The sequence below is a fragment of the Oreochromis niloticus genome, linkage group LG18, assembly GCF_001858045.2.
Source record: "Oreochromis niloticus isolate F11D_XX linkage group LG18, O_niloticus_UMD_NMBU, whole genome shotgun sequence".
NCBI classification, from domain to species: Eukaryota; Metazoa; Chordata; class Actinopteri; order Cichliformes; family Cichlidae; genus Oreochromis; species Oreochromis niloticus.
The window spans coordinates 5,514,127-5,531,299 of NC_031982.2; the positions used below are offsets into that span (position 1 = coordinate 5,514,127).

General features: G+C 40.5%; 1 protein-coding gene across 8 annotated transcripts in view; it reads right to left on the reverse strand.

Moving 5' to 3' along the window:
* ctnnd2b (catenin (cadherin-associated protein), delta 2b) overlaps positions 1 to 17,173 on the reverse strand; it is a 213,254-nt gene that overhangs the window by 142,537 nt on the left and 53,544 nt on the right. The window contains exon 1 of one of the 8 annotated variants that reach the window (XM_019348023.2): positions 15,536 to 15,561. The exons of the other annotated variants lie outside the window; for them this stretch is intronic. The gene's annotated coding sequence lies outside the window, so the exon portion shown is untranslated. Of the gene's footprint in view, positions 1 to 15,535; positions 15,562 to 17,173 lie in introns of those variants that run through there. 8 annotated transcript variants of the gene reach the window in all.

Below are 17,173 nucleotides of genomic sequence, written 5' to 3' on the forward strand. Positions count from 1 at the left end.
CTTGTCATCAAGTGATATTGTTGCCCTCTGCAGGACTGGACTATTAGGGGCGGTAATAGATAGGCCTAATGGGCGATCGTGGCTCAAGAGTTGGCAGTTCGTCTTGTAATCGGAAGGTTGCCGGTTCGAGCCCCGGCTCGGACAGTCTCGGTTGTTGTGTCCTTGGGCAAGACACTTCACCCGTTGCCTACTGGTGGTGGTCAGAGGGCCCGGTGGCGCCAGTGTCCAGCAGCCTCGCCTCTGTCAGTGCGCCCCAGGGCAGCTGTGGCTACAATGTAGCCTGCCATCACCAGTGTGTGGATGACTGAATGTGTAAAGCGCTTTGGGGTCTTTAGGGACTAGTAAAGCGCTATATAAATACAGGCCATTTACCATTTAACGTCATACAAGGCTAACTTATTACAATTAGACTGAAACAGGACTAAACTTAGTTGCATACTAGCAGATTATTAAGACTGTCGATTCTGAATTAAGCTTTGTGGTTGGTGGTGTGGGGCTGGAAGTCCGCACAACTGGTCTTCCAAAATGGAGGTTGCTATCATATTAACTGCATTATGGCTTTCTGTACAGAATAGGTAAGGTCAGTCATATAAACTGCATTTACAGTATACAGTTCTACAGTGGCTGATTACTGCTGGCATGTCTTTGTACAGCTAGTACCATAGACTACAAGTTAACTCGTCACAATGTTAACTTACAGTGAAATGAAATATTGTCAGATAATTATACCCAGGTGAGCGTCACATGAAACACACGCATGCATAATCATGTCTTACCCAGAAGCAATCTGACTGGAAACCTGAATCCATGATTTCGCAGCAGGTGTTTCTCTGATTGTTACTTTCCATCGTGCCAAGAAGCCCTGTGAACGTATCTTCAGACTGTTTTAGTTTTGTTTTACGCTCTCGGACTCGCCCACCTCCTCTCTCTGTCCGAACGACACTAAAGCAGTCACTGCAACCCAATAAAAACATTGCGTGCATGCAAAGCTCCAGCGTCCGATCATTTCCTTATTCAAATTTAAACTGGCTCAGTTTACGTGGCTGTTCAGCTTCAGGCAGGTTAAATCACAGAGGTAAGATGAGTGTTTGGGTGAAACAGATGGATCAGTTTGATCAACTCTTTGTTTCAGTGTGAAAGTTAGATAACAGCAAATGATGTGAACACGCCCTGAACGTGTGTATTTGTTTTTGCAGACTAAAGAAATGTGTCTTAGTAGTTGTATCTACACAGTAAATTATATGGCCAGCAACAAAAAAAACATTTTTTCCAATCGATTTCCATTTATTTCAGAAAGTACTTATCAAATAGTGAAACATGTTGTGTTACTCTATCACAAAGAACATTAGGCCTAAGCGATACTGCTTCACTGTTCTACATCTAAAGAGTTCGGAGACGCCTTTACAAAGACTGGTGAGAGCGATGCAGAGGCATTTGTAATCACATCAAGAGTGTTTCATTAGACCCTCCTTCCCTCATGAACATAAATGTCTTCTAACTTCAAAACATCAACTGTGAGGGCAGAAAGCTTTGACAGAAAGATGCAGATTAAATGAATCAGCTATTCACTTGCAGATAATGATTCTTTTTGTCTCGTTATGTGCAAACACCAAACATCCTGCTGGGTCAGGACTCCATGGAGGCTCCTGCTAGATGTTGGACACATTACTTTAAGGTGCTGTGTGGCATGGTAGTATCCATTGATAGAAAGTGAATTATGGCCATAAAAAGATGCACGTGATCAGCAAATACATTCGAGATAGGCTGCACTATTCAAAGAATGACTGATCAGTAGAAGGTTGGGTCAGTTGATTCCTGTTGTTAAATGGTTTTGAAATGATATACAGCAGCACTTTTCTACTCTGAGTACTACAAGCCACATTCACTCAATCACAGGGGGGCAAATTCGAGGTTCAGTATCGTCCCCAAGGACACTAGGACATGCGGACCGGAGGAGCCGGGGCTCAAACAACTGACCCTCCCGTTAGTAGGTGACCCACTGTATCTACTGAGCTGCAGCTGCTCCCATTGAAACCATCTCAGCAGGCTAAGATGCCAGCGTCTGTCCTGTTAGGATATTTTTGGTGCAGAACCTGACAGTCATCCACCTCAAGATTACATGTGCTGTCTATTCTAAGATTCTTGTCTGCTTAGTTGGAAAGAATAGCTATCTGAGGTACCACAGCCTCTCTGCCAGCTCCAACCAGTCTGGTATTCTCCTCTGACCTTTCTCACCAACAAGCTGTTTCTGTCTGCAGAACTGCCACTCACTGGATGTTTTTTTGTTTTTCACACCATTCTGAGTAAATTGTAGCAACAGCTGTGGTGAAAATCCCAGAAGATCAGATGCTTCAAAAATACCCATAACACCTGGCCTACCACCAACACTCATACCACAGTTAGTTAGCTAGTAAAAACCAGGCTGGATTATCAAATTTGCAAATTTGTTAGAAATGTTCAAAACTAAATATCGGCTGTATAAATGTTTTAAGACCTAAAATTGAATCTCCTAATTACTACTTCTCTGAGTTGTAAAAGTAGTTATAGACTTGGTTTGAACTCTGGGCTTAAAAATGGCCCACAGTTCAAACCAGGTACTCAATTGATGGTTTAATTTCCATCAATTGAGTTATTAATTGTAGTTAATAAGGGAGGAAAATGAGGAAAATTGGACCCCTTTTGGATCTGCTTTTTCTGTGTGTGACAAAGTGGATGAGCAGTTGTAATGCTCTCCATTTGTCCCAGATGTGTTGACCTTTTTTTGCACATTATGCACATTATTCTGTCTCTGTATTATTTGCTATGATTTGCTATTTATCAAAGTAACATTGCTGCGCTCACTATCCCGGGTTGTTTGTGTAAGCCAGGGGTGTCCAAAGTCCGGTCCATTTTTAATTGACCCTCAAGTAATTTTATAAATAGAATAGAAAATGGCCCGCACTTCAACTTTTGCTTGAGTGTATTGCACTTCTTAGTTTTAACACCAGGGGGAGCCGCTGTTGATAAAGGCAGTTGCTCTACCAAAAAGGACAATCACAGAAGAAATTTACCCCAAGTTACCAAACATGGCAGAACCAAAGAAGCGAAAGGTAGAAAGTGAGTGCAGAAAATTTCAGACAAGGTGGGAGAGTGAATATTTCTTCAAAGGATTAAAGGGGAAGTGTGTCTGTTTGATCTGCACTGAAACTGTGGCAGTTATGAAAGAGTATAATGTACGACGTCATTATGAAACCAAACATCAGGCCTATGCATCCTACACTGGTGCTGAGCGAGAGCAGAAATTAAAGCAAAGGGTAGCTATCCTGCGGGGTCAGCAACAGTATTTTTTTCGTGCTCAAATTGTCCAGGAAAAGGCTCCAATAGCAGCTATGAGGTCGCCCAACTCATCGCAAGACATGGCAAGCCTTTTTCAGATGGAGACCTCATAAAACACGGCCTCGTTAAAGTCACTGAAATAATGTGCCTGGAAAAAGTGCAGGACTTCAACAACGTCAGCATGTCCAGAAGTACAGTTGTGCAAGGCATTGAAGACTGTCAGCCAACATTAAACTGCAACTGTGTGATAAAGCTGTGCTTTTGATTTTTACTCCATCGCATGCGATGAGAGCACCGATGCCACAGACACCGCACAGCTGCTAATTTTTTTTTGCGGGGAGTGGACGAGAGCACGAGCGCTTTAGGTGAGTAAAAAATATATTCCACAGTACCCGTGTGTTAATAAGCATGCATGTGCAGGTACACATGCTTCAAATATCAATAATGCGCATCAATTCTGTCACTACCCTGCTTTTGCGCACCACTTTCTTATATGCGTTTTTCTTGTTAACACACAGAGTACACACCGCTGTGCACAGCGCACGCACACGCAAAGTCAGCTGATCTCATCTGATGCAGATCTGCTCCTTGATCAAGTGACATTTGTCCGGATTTCTGGCACGAGTGGCATCGGACCAGCACCGCAGCTGGATGGACCGATTTACATACCCAGCGCAGCTGATACTCACCAGAATAATTTACTAAAATTATATGCACTCCTGTTATTAAGTCCAGTTCAGTCTGTTAATGTTGATAATGGTTTCAAACGAACGTTAATAGGTGTGTTGCTAAGCCTAAGAACTTAAATAACAAGCTTGAAATGTACCCGTCCCATTTTCCCCTTTGTTTTTTCTCTGTGCTGTAAATCTTCTGTCTAAGAAGAAATCTGCTGCTGTTCTGAGAATGAGCTACCAAAGCTTTTTCTGAATAAATCAATAAAGATCCATTTATGGAAAGCTGTGATGAAGGTAGTTTTGTCTTTAATTATATTCAACAATATAACACATTTGACCACTTTTAAATGATTTTTCTAACTTTAATACACTACAGTTAAGGTTATATACCTAATTTCTAGTAAGTGGCCCCGCCCCTCCTATATTTTTATGTATGTGGCCCTCCGTGAAAAAAGTTTGGACACCCCTGGTGTAAGCATTCTGTTGCCAGCAAATCGAACATTCTGCAAATTAAGGCAAATACTCAGTTACATGTTTCTTTATATTTTATTATGTTACAGATTAAGTCATTTGTTCATACTTACTTTGTTCTTTCTTTTCAGTCTTCATGTAGGTCTGGTGTGGGGAAAGGCCCACCTAGCAATTCCTCATTTAGGTTGAACCAAGAGGAGGGGTTTCTTTTACCACAGAAATGCTTCCTTTGGTTTGTTTCCAGGTCCGAAGGGATTTGTTGAATCTTTTTTTTTGGTAATACATTTAGTTGTGTAAATGTGCTAATTAGAAGTGTGAGGAGGTTTTTGTCATTTTTAGTCAACTATGTAGAGTTTTAGATCACTCAGCTCAAGTGAGTGGTGCTGGCCGGACTAACTGAAGGGCGATTGATGGCCCTATATATAGTCAGTCTCTGCCAGACTCAGATGAGAGAGGAGAGGAGAGCTGTGTTACCAAATCCATGTACTTTCGAGTTTTGTTAATTAAGTTACTTTGGGGGGAAGTTTTGTTTGGAAGTTTCATGCAGGGTGGGGTCCACTGTAAATAAATTGCTCACTTCTGAAAACCCAAAATGTCTCCTGAGTCTGCTTCCCTACCACCTTCCTTGACGTTCGAGACTGACCACCTCACTGTGAAAAACAGCATTGTTCTCCATAGACCGTAAATGCAGCTAATGTTACACAATATAATAATAAACACCAAAAACTAATGGAAAACAATACATTTTGAAATTTTGCTAAATTTCCTCCCCTTCATTTGATTCACACTGGCTCTGCTGCTGACCATTCTCCATGGATGTATAACATTTTCTTTATATTTACCACTTAGGCTAAAAGTTGAATATGTACTGTCCATTACGTCATGGTTAAAAACTTTATGTCCACCGAGGCAGCCACGTCTCCTAATGCATATTTACAGAGGCAGGTCGGTCCATAATTCTAATCATAACGTGCTGGATTTTCAATCAGTTTTCAAGTGCTTTAACATTTATATCTCATACAACTTTCTGATTTCCCAATGGCCCCACCCCACCTGTTTCTAAGTCCCGCCCTTGAACTACTTCATTTAAAAAAAAACAACAACCTGCAAACACGCCTGCTGTCTGGGGAAATAAGTGGCTTATAAAAGGGGTCCAACATTTTTTTTGCCTTTGGGCAAAGAGGTTAATCCAGCCATGAGCCTCACTGATTGACACACACTGAGTGTGTCATTTTCCTTCAAACTCAACAAACTAACATAATAGAAACTGACTATTATTAAAGCTTTTGGTCTTATAATCAATAGACTACACAGTCTTAACTTTCTTGAAAAAAAGACACACACACACTCTCTGGTGGCAGGAACTCTGAATGTGTGCATGTGTGTATGTGAGCGAGTAATCATAGCTTGATAAGCAATTAAGAGAAAAGGACAACAATTAACTATGTCTTAATGAGCAGGTTCCACAATCAAGTGCTTGTCAGCTGATTGCATTACTAAAGATTCAGCTCCAATCTGAGCTTTTTAATGGAGACAGAGGGAGGACGGAAAGAGTTAGTGTGCAGCCACTAGCTCATAAGACCACGCTGGCCCCTGAAAACCCTATTAAAGCAATTAGTAAAGTAAGATAAATGACTGTAGGACAGTGGTGGGCTGCATGGGGAGCAAAGTTAGAGTGTGTGTGTCCTAGCTGTAGCTGTCCCTCTCTCTTTCTCTCTCTCCCCAGTGTAAAGCGGTCTAATTGTGCCCCTTGGTGTCCGACTGGCATTTAGACGTTTTAGATGGGGGGGGTACTGTTCGATGTGAAAATGTCACAGTGGCTGTGTAAGCTAAGCCTGCTGCTGTCTGGAGTTACTGTTTCAGAATGGACAATTATTAGGTACATCCAGCTGGCAACAAAGTTGTCCTGTAAGTGGAGGGAAACAGGCCAACATGATAAGGTGGGGCCTGATAAAAAGATTGTGTAGGGCAGCGGTCCCCAACCTTTTTTGCGCCACGGACCGGTTTATGTCCGCCAATATTTTCACGGACGGGCCTTTAAGGTGTCGCGGATAAATACAACAAAATAAAACCAGTACTGGTACCAAAAAAAAGAAGATTTATTCAGAACACATGGGAAAAGACCCATGGAAACTGAGTTAACGATAAAAAAAAGAAATAACGCTAAAAAACATGAATTTCACACCCGAGCCTCAACTATCGCGGCCTGGTACCAAACGACTCGTGGCCCGGGGGTTGGGGACCACTGGTTTAGGGACCCATATAAGTGTGATAAAGAAAAAGGAGAGATTGGGGGGGGGGATTTAACTCTCCACAGATACTACTTAAGCGTTCATCCCAAACCAGACAGATTTGTCTTGTTGTTTCCCTGTAGCTGGTCTAATTCCTCTCCTCATCCCTGCTTCTCTTTTCAACTGGCTTCAAAGACGTTGGTAGGTACATAAATTATGAGCAACGGTAAAATATTCAGAGTGCTGTGTCTTTGTTGAGCTTACAGTGCTGCTAAATAGGAACGCTACTCAGCTGCCATCAAGGTAAAATTGTTTATTCAAACTGCGGGCCAAATCAAAATCTCAAGGATGTTGAAAGCTCAAGGCCAAGTCATGAGGTAAACATCTAAAGGCTAAGAGTTCTCTCGGGCTTTCTTGACATTGTTGCTTTAATCGCATTGAAACACCTTGTGGCCTTGTTATTTCTGTCTCGTTTATTGCCCGTTGCTGGGAGCTTTGCCAATCAGGCATTTTGTTTCTCCCCTTGAAAAATAAAAAATAACAAACGCTATCTTCAGGTGCAAAAGAGGACGTATAAGCACCTTTGCCTAATAAAAGCTTGGCTGTTTGAATCAAAAATGGATTCAAAAACTAAACAAAATACAAAGACTTGCATGAGATCACAATGGGTCTCTCTTTTTTAAAATTTTAATCTTCTCTGAACTCATGTAGTCACAACCCACGCATTGTTCCTCTTCAAAAGTCCAATTCTACTCAAGAAAAGTGCAGACCAAGTGTCTTGCCACGCTGGTTTTTAATCAAGGATGTGTTAGTAGTCGACTTATGTGGGCTGGACTCCATGCAGAGCAGAAAGGATTAGTCAAGTAAACAATTAGCTGATTAGGGGAGCTCTTCTGGTGAACTGTGTTGTTTGGCTGAAAGGGGAAACATTTGTTGGTTTTACTTTCCCAACTTTTAGGATTTTCTTTTGTTTTACTTTAACATTATAATTAGTTGTTACTCCCCAGTAATTGAACAGATGCATAGACTGTAACTAAACGATGGAATAGCCACCATGCTGTCACCAGTTAGATTGTTAGTCCTGCTTTCTGTTTTTTTTGTTGTTTTTGTTCATTTTGGTTTGGTTTGGTTTGGTTTTTGGGTTTAGAAGGGACTATATTTGGATGAAATGCTAAGTTAGCAGATAATGCTAACAAGCTTTGTTAGCAAGCTGCATGTATCCAATGCACAGATGCAAACGCAGTATTTTTTTTTAATTACTGTCAAGTAACAGACTAATAAAAATAAAAGAAATTCCTTAAAATTAATGGGACAAAGTGGCAGGCTGTGCTACACAGTCTATAATTTTTTCAGATTATTTTATTAAAATGTTATAAAAGGGGCACCTGGTCCAGCATGTGACCACAGTGGCTGAGCCAGGGCCCTGTGCTGGGCATCTGTCCCCATCTTTTATTCCCTTCTTCAGACAAAAGTTTAAAAAAAAAAAAAAAATCCAAAATGCCACAAAAAGCACCAACAACGTGGAAAAACCAAAGCATTTTTATTTTTATCCTAAACATGTTTTTTGGGGGTTTATAAAGACTGACTTGACTAAAGTAGTCATTACAGGAAGTGTAGTTTTGGCATTTCTACAATGATCTAATTTTTTCCAGAATGTGCCACTTGGACAAAAGAAGGCATCTGAATATGTGAGTTTCCTTCCTGAGGCAGTGTAAATGCAGAATAGCAAATCAAGTGCACGGAAAATTTACAGTGAGGATACTGCAGCCAACATTCAAGTTGCGCTTCAACTTTTGATCCCAAAACAAACTAGAGGCCAACCTTTTAAAAATTGATTCATGTTTAAAGCCAACAAAAAATACAGCTTTGGGCCAAGAAAGTATCAGTTAAAAAACAGCAAATTATTCATTGCTGGAACTTTGTGCGCATACATCTTTCTCGGTGACGTCAAAGAAAGAAGCAGCAGCGGCTAGACTTTGATCAGGGATGTTAATATGCACGTTCTATAAATGTATGAATGATAAGCTTTTACTTCAGACAATGTGAGATCAGAGAGAAGACTGAGGGCAACTGGAGACCGCTGTTTTCATTCAGAAGGATTTCTATAGTCTTCCTCTGCAGACAGTTCCCCTTGTGGTCTTCTTCACTTTGGTTTTACCTCACATACTCTGTTCTGTTGCTGCAGCTGTTCCCAGTGAGCTTATTCCACTTGTATGACTGGCTGTCTGAAGAAGTGCTCCAGCGTGAGACATCGCTCAATACAGTCAACATCAAGACAGTTTTGCCACTTTCCATTTTGGTTTAGCTTTACTGTGCGAATGTGTTCAGTGTTTAAAAATGTGCTATGTTCCAACTGTGGACATTTTTTCCACATCTCATTCAGCTCTGCTTTTATTTGATGAAGGTGTGAATAGCAGAAATGACATGGAATCTCCATCCATCCGTGCGTCTATCACTGCGTTTTCTACCACTTATCTGTGTTCTGTTTGTGTGGGCAGCAGTTGGTAGCAATGCCCAGACTTTACTCTCTCCAACTATCTCCTCCAGCTCTTCTGTGGGGATATCAAAAATTTCCCAAGTCAGCACAGTGTCTCCTCCGGGGTCTCCTCCGGTTTGATGCATGAAGAACATTTCACCTATTAAGTGTCCAGAAAGTTCTGATGAACACTGACACACTTTGGAGGGAGCTCCTTGCTGCTACTGACTCAGCCATGGATCAAACCACGTGCCGGGTCCTGATGGAGCTAAGGGGGTAGGCTCAATCACCAGGCGCTTTTCTGATCCCCTCCCCCAGTGTGGGGTCCTCATCTTCCTGTTCCGGGCGGGTGCTGGTTGTAATCTTCATAGGGGTCTTTTGAATTGACAAAAAAAAAATGCATTTTTTTTGTCACATGGTGTCCCTCCACCCAGAGATCACATGCAATCTGATCTTTTCAGTTCTTATTCGGACTACTTCCATATTTGGTCCTAAATCGGGTACAGTTAAAAAAAGAAAAAGTGCACCATCACACTGAAGAGTCAAATCAGAATTCATGTGAACTTAACATCGCTCACCTGATGGTCTAGCTTCAAGTGTTACAAGTGTGGAGGGACGCTGACAGATGGGGTTAAAAGTAACCGTCAACAACCACCAACATCTGGAAATTTTTGCAGAAATCTGCTTCAGTGAGGTAATTCGTCTCGCACGTCAAAGACACCTGTCTCCAACTCAGTATTTACACATGGCTCCATCGAGAATCAGCAACCATAATTAAAGAACTGTCTCTTTTCTTATCCTCACCGTCATGCCATGTTTTCTGTACGACAGCGTGTTTTGTCTTTGGTATTCTTCATTTTTTGCTTGCAGATGAGTTTAGGTCAAAAAAACCAGAGCAGCAAACCTGATCTGAGCACTGCGATGTGAATACAGCATTTTAGATTTAAATGAGTGTGATTTTACTAGATTAACCACACATCACCACTGACACTTATCAACCTTTAATCTATCAGTAATATTTTATAATATTGAACATTTTCAGTACTCAGTAAAGAAATCCACCTGCAATTTTTAAAGTACATTTTCATTTTTCATTAAAAAAAATGAAAATATAATGAATACAGACTTATTTTATTTTCCTGAATATAAATGTAGAAGAGAAGACAGTCCAAAATATGAGGCAAAATTTTGTAAATACTTTTAATCAATTTAAAGCTGAATCCAACTCTATAGGCCTGAATTTAAGACTTTTTCAGTTGTATTTCACTGTTGTAGCAAACCTAGAAAAGTGTCTGGACTTCATACTGAAGAAGCTCCGAGAAGCTACTGAAGAAGCTTCTCGGATGAGAGGTGAAACGTCTTCAAGCAACTTAAAGAAGTCCAGACACTTTTCTTTCCAAGCTCCTTAGACTACGATGAGCTGGATGACTGAGAACCTTCACAGACAAACCTAGAAAAATTTAGTCCATGTGCATTTTTCTAGGTAGTATTTTTCAGAGTGCACTCTATGGCACAGTCCGTTTTTTTTAATGGTAGCTTCATTTTAATAGAGACAGAATCAACCAAACATCAGAAAAAAACATTACATAAAAATTAATTTGCATATCATTGAATGAAATAAGTATTTGACCGTGTATAAATCAGCCAGAATTCTGGCTCCTCAAAACCGTCTGTGATCCCATGTGACACAGATTACAATCAATTGCAGATATCCCTTATCTGAGAAAATGACAACTATATTTGCAACATTTCTGTTTCTCTCTATTAAAATGAAACTACCACTAAAATGAGAGACTCTTCATTTCTTTCTAAGTGAGCAAACTAAAAAATTCAGCCCGGGATCAAATAACTATTTCCCCCACTGTCTACAGTAGAGAATATTAAATCAAAATGATCATGCAATGTGGAGAGAAATGCTCTGTGCTCTTTAATGCATGAGCTAAATCCCAGCACATGTTACACTGCTGCATCTAATCAGCATCTACTGCTAGACTTATGCTCATCAAATATCAAGTGTGGTATCTTTTACTTTGCAGTTTCAACCATCTGGCCTTCCCTCTGCATAAAACAGCACACTGCAAGTCACGTCTAAAGTGCCGGCCTGCGTGCGCACACACAAAACCCAAGCCTATCAATCCCTAGTCACAAACTTTCTCTTTCTGTGGCAGGAAGCGCTGAGAAAGTTGGCAAAGACATGAGCTGCCAAATGCAAAAGCCCCTTGGCCATTCATGAGTCCACCCATAATGCACCACTCTGCCTCTGTTCTCACCGTTTTCTACTTTAAGCCAGAGACAGCTAACAGCCACAGGCGAAAAGCGCGCATACGTGCAAAAATACCTTATATGCCTTCAAATGCTCACGAATTAACGGCTCACTAAATTCCTCTTGCAGACAGCGATTATGCAGTCACAGCTTAGCAACTGTGAGCACACACAGCAAGCTCTATGAACTAAAGCAGGGTACATAGAGCTGGAGTAAGAGCGATGCTCTCAAGCTAAACTCTGAAGGGTTTTCTTTGTATGAATAGTGTAAGTAAACAGAATTACAGTGGGCTTATTTGTGTCTATGTTAGCTGCACATGTTTGCTCATCAGGGTACACAGCTTACTTACACTGCTGTTAACTGTGTGTTAATTCCACAGCCAAAAAAAAAGAAAATCATTGAATTACTTTGTTAGTTTATGAGGTTAACTTGAATTGGATGTCCTCATTGTTTCCTCCGTTTTCTTCCCTTTGAAGGAGCTCTGCTAATCGGTCTAACAGCACGTTACATGTGGTCTGTACCTTTAACAAGAACTGAACTGCTTCTTGACTCTTAAGTCAAGTGGATTAATACTTTTACTGTTAGGAATTTTAATCCACTGAGTTTGGGGGTGAGGTGGAGTGAGCAGGACCAGAGGAGAGGAAAACAATGCACAGGTTCACTGGGTCACAGAAACCTGAGCTCTGAGTCAAAACCAGAACTCTATTGTGTGGATGTACCTGTTTCAACTGCTCGGTAATGCAGACATGGCAGGAATTCAGTGCGTTTAGACATGTAGACATGGTCAAGATGACCTCATAAAGTGCAAACCGAGGACCAGAATGGGGAATAGAGATGATTTTGGAGACTTTGTGCCATACAGGCTGATCTGAGAATTTCAGAAACTGCTTACAGTTTACAGAGAAATGTCTGAAAAAGAAAATATCCAGCGGCTGTTCACCTGGTGAAATCACCTTGTTGATGCCAGAGGTCGGAGGAGAATGTTCAGACCGCTACGAGGTGAAAAAAATGCAACAATACCTCAAATGTCCACTTGTTACAACCACAGTATGTAAAAAAGAAAAAAAAATCTCCGAACTGGATTAAAGCTGTTTGTAATCTACTTAATAAGCTGTCTAGGTGCTGATGGAAAAATCTTGATTTCTAATTCTAAAGAATTCTTCTTATCAAAAATGAAGCAGCTAATGTTAAAACTGATGGTAGATCTTCCACTAGAATCACCAGAAAGCTCAACTTGGTCCACCATAGGCTGCAGGGGGCGATGTTTTGCAGGAAGTTTATTCAGTATGGATGCACATATGTAACGTAACTGCACTGCACAGCAGAAATGAGACTGGTCCTATTTATACTATGATGCTGTGGCCTGGAGTCTTCCTTCAGCTGGAAATAGGACTAGATAGAAGACTTTCTCATGTGCCAACACTTTGCCCAGGCTGGTGGTGACGGTAGTGGGAGGACATACAAATTCCTCTCCTCCCTCCTCAGCCCTTAAATATTCTGCTTTCAGCCTTTCTCCGTGCCCCCTTACATAAGAAGTAAAATAAAATAAATATTTGATCCACTTTGAAACCACTTCTTATGAATATCTAACTCCGCTGCGAACTTTGAAGAGAACTATATTTGGTAACTTAATGAGTTAGCCGGTGCTAAACAAATCTTAATTAATCCTTAATAAACAAATGAAAAGAGTAGCAGCGGGAGGGGGAGGACAGGCCCATTATTATCACAAGGCTGGTATGCAAAAAGCACCGATAACAGAACCGGCAGAATTAACACACTGTAGGGCCGATTGTTTTCAAAAAGGTATTAATCCTCAGGGGTTTTTTCTCGTGACATTATATCAATCAGATGTGGAGGGAGAGTTTGTGTTTTGAAACTTTGAGCGCGTTAAAAGTGGATTTTGCCAAACACGCAGAAACAACGGGATCAATTAAAAGTACAACGGGGGTAATATTTCAATATTTGTCATAAGGACATGCTTGTGTGTGAAGAGAGGGAAATGGACCGGGTTTAATTAGCCGTACGGAGAAAATAACGGTAGACCTTCAATTACCTGCAGCTTAAACTGTTTTTAATTTGGATTCATACGAGCTGTAGGTCAGACCTGAGAAAATCTGTTTTCTGCTGCGCTGCCAATTAGAGAGAATAATTCCACTGAGCACCATGATACACATTAATTATCCAGTGACTGAGAAGCTGCAGAAACACCACAATTTGCCTAAAAGAAAGAAAATATCGAGTTGGATAACAGTTATAATGCCAGGGTGATGCATTTTCTTTTCATTTATTTTTGTATCCCCTAGAAACGAAGCAGAAATGTAGCCAGGTGAGGAAAATCTGGCTACATTTCTGCTTCTTTTCACTGCTTCTGTTTTTGCATCCTTGAACGCATTGTCATGTTTTCTTCTCTGATGAGGCGGGAAGTGCAACAACATGTGAACTCTGCTGCAGCGATGTAGCGGCTTGTAAAAACACAGCAGGAGGTCATGTTGCCACCGTAATGGAAACGAAGGATATAGCTGTAATATAATACATTCTCCAGCTCAGGACTAAAGAGAGCAAAAGCATGCAGCCGTGTTCTCTAACAAGAGAAGCTGTTAGCTTCGTTGTGTTTTCATACGTGAATGTAATTGTGTGTCAGCTCAGTGAGACTGCCATCTTGGATTTGTCAAGGCAAATGCATTAGAGATCTCGCTCACCTAATGCGAATGATCACAGGGCGAGAAAAAAATTTGCATTCTAACAACACCCTGATTCAGTGGGTATTTACTATGACGACATGCGGCCAGCTGCAAAGCATCTGATTTGCATGTGCCGCTGATGTGATGTGGGCTGTCCCTGAGGACTGCTAAAGGAATGAAAACAGCACATTTACATTACCCATCACAGTACACTTCTTTTTATCCAAAGCACAATCATTTGTGCATAACAATCTCATATTTTGAATCCTTTCTTTTTTGCATGACTTTAAACATTATTATTTTGCTCATAAGAAAGACAAGAAACATGTAAACTGGACACTTTTGTCAATATCTAATATCTACATTAACATTTTGGAATTACAAGTTTTCTGAAATTGTGTCTTTAAAATGTGAAAATTAAGTATAATCTCATTCAAAATTTAAAAATATTGTATAATATAATGGCGGTTAGCACTGTTGCCACTCGGACAGGATGCAACTGATGCAACAAGTCAGATTGTGAAATTTCTTCCCTCCTGGATATTCCTCGATCCACTCCGAGAGGTTTTACTGCAAAGAGGATGTGTTTAAGAATCACAGCAACTCAGCCACAAACTAGCAGACTACATAAGCTACAGCGCAGGATCACTGAGTGCCGAGTATCATAGTGTGTAAAAAGTCACTCTGCTGACTCAGTAACCTCCTCTGGCATTAACAGCACAAAAACTGTGTGCTATACAGTATATATGAACACTGACTTGTCCTGGATTTGGTTCCAGGATTTGTCTTTCTTGTTTTAGGATTTGTTGTGAATATATTTGAATTTGGGGCCCTGTCTGGGTTCAATTTACTCCAGTGATTAAAGTTTTGGATTCTCGCTTTGATTTAATAATCTCATAGTGACTTTTGTTCCTTTTGACACTGCTGAGTCTTTGCTTTCTGTCTTTACTACACTGGAGGGTTTTTCGTTTGAGTTTCTGTTTTGGGATCTTGTGTTTTTGGGTTATGTCGATTTTATTTCTGTCACAATGTGTTGTTTGAGGAAAATTTTTCTGCAAAAACAAAACTTTTGATTCGGATCCAAAAATGCCTGAATTTTGTATAGTTTTTTTTTACAACTTTCTGGGGAATTAAGGCCTTTACGCTTGACGTTGTTTGATTTTGTTGACATATTAGAATCCTGATATACTGTAAGTCATGACCAAACCCATGGCCACACTCTAAAAGTTGGTAACTCTTATGTATCCTTTATTTCTTCATCTAAAATAACACACTTTAGTTTGCAGTAGGTTTATTGATTGGTTCAGATACATTGTTTCTATTTGTAAGTGCGCACATTTAGTTTACTTTTGTATTTACACCAATTCATTTCTTATCTTTGGTTTGATGGTGACTAATGTTTGTTTCTTTTACCGGGTTCTTACCTGCCATGATCCCTGGATGTTGCCAGACAAAAGGTTGGTGCCAAGGTTTAAAGCACTTAAATACACAGAGGGGCTGATTGGACCACACCACCACTTCCTGCTGAAGGGGAAGAATGTCTATTTTCTTTGATTAAAAAAAGCTTTTGTATTTAACTAAATATTTGCGTTTAGGGTTTAATGGTTTTGATTTTCTTCTTTGCTGTTTAGTTTATTAACAAACTGGACTGTACTGCATCATTTTTGTGCTTTATGATTGTGTTTTGTTTAGTTACCCCCTGTTGTGTCATAGTGGTCAGTTATGTTTGTTTGGGCAGTTGGTTGGTTTGTCAAGTTCACAGTTCTTTGGCCTCTTTTATGAGCTCAACATCTATTGTTTGTAAATATAATTTTGGGGTTAAATAAATGAAAACCCTCTTTTTCTAATATTTCCTGTGGTTCCTCCTGCTTTTTCAACTCGGTCCATCACAACACCCATAAAGTAACCCTGTGATTTCTTTATAGATAAATACTTCACTGATTGAAAATAAGTGACATTAGCATAGGATGCATACGATGAAACTATATGTATTTTCAGAGCCAAGTGGTTACAGTATGAGAGATCCTGAGGAAGTTCTAGACCAGCATATTGAATAAGTCTTGTACCTTTAAAGAGAGCATAGTGTAAATCAATCCCTTGTTAAAAATGCTATCAGTAGAAAAAATATTACGCTTCCCATAGTAGAGTGCTAAGTTTATAAGCTAGCACTGCTACTCACTGCACACTGGCACAAAACCTTGTGTGGCCTTCTTGCTGTTGTGGATCCATGACTGCTGAATGCACATTCACAACTTGATATTTCAGAACCGACTGGATTGTCAGATGCTACCAAGCTGTAAGCAAAAGACAGCTAATCAATACCCTGAGCTACTTTCACTTGATCTGTCACTCAATAAGACAATATGTCAGCTTTCTCAAATAGGCCATGTCTCACAGTAGAATCAAACTCTTTCAGACTTCACACTGTGCTTTCCCCAGTAGCAGATGTGGTGACAGCAAAGAGATGATGAACGATACAAGGACAAAAGCTGACAGATGTGATAAATACAACGTCGAATGGCTAATCAATCTCACGCGGGGAGAAGGAAACGAAGGAAAAACAGCAGCGGGGATCTCCTGGTGTGAGTCAGCAGAGGCAAAAGAGTTTGATTGGCAGTGTGTAAACGCATGTGTTTGTGGTTTGTTGGGTTTTTTTTGCAGACTGCATGTCCGTGTGTGAGAGTGTGGGGGAAGCTTTTTCTCATGCCTGACCCTGTCTTCATTAACCAAACAGGAAGTTTATGCACCCACACTGTTTTAAAAAATACGTGTTTTTTTAGTGCCTGGTAACAAACACTGGCATCGGCCCAAACGTAGTGAAAAATGGCACAATGCAAAAACAAGTTTGAAAGGCAGTGACAAATGACTGGCTTAAGGAATAACGAAACTTCACCGCGGTGCAGTTCGATGAAGAGGAGTGAGTGAGCAACTATTTGTTTGTCTTCACCTTCTTCGGACAGCTGACACGTCCTCCTCTTCTGCCTTTTTCTTTTCACACCTTCTCAACAGAAGGCCATTACCATGCCCTAGATGATGTGGAAGTTTGTGTGTAGGTGTGTGTA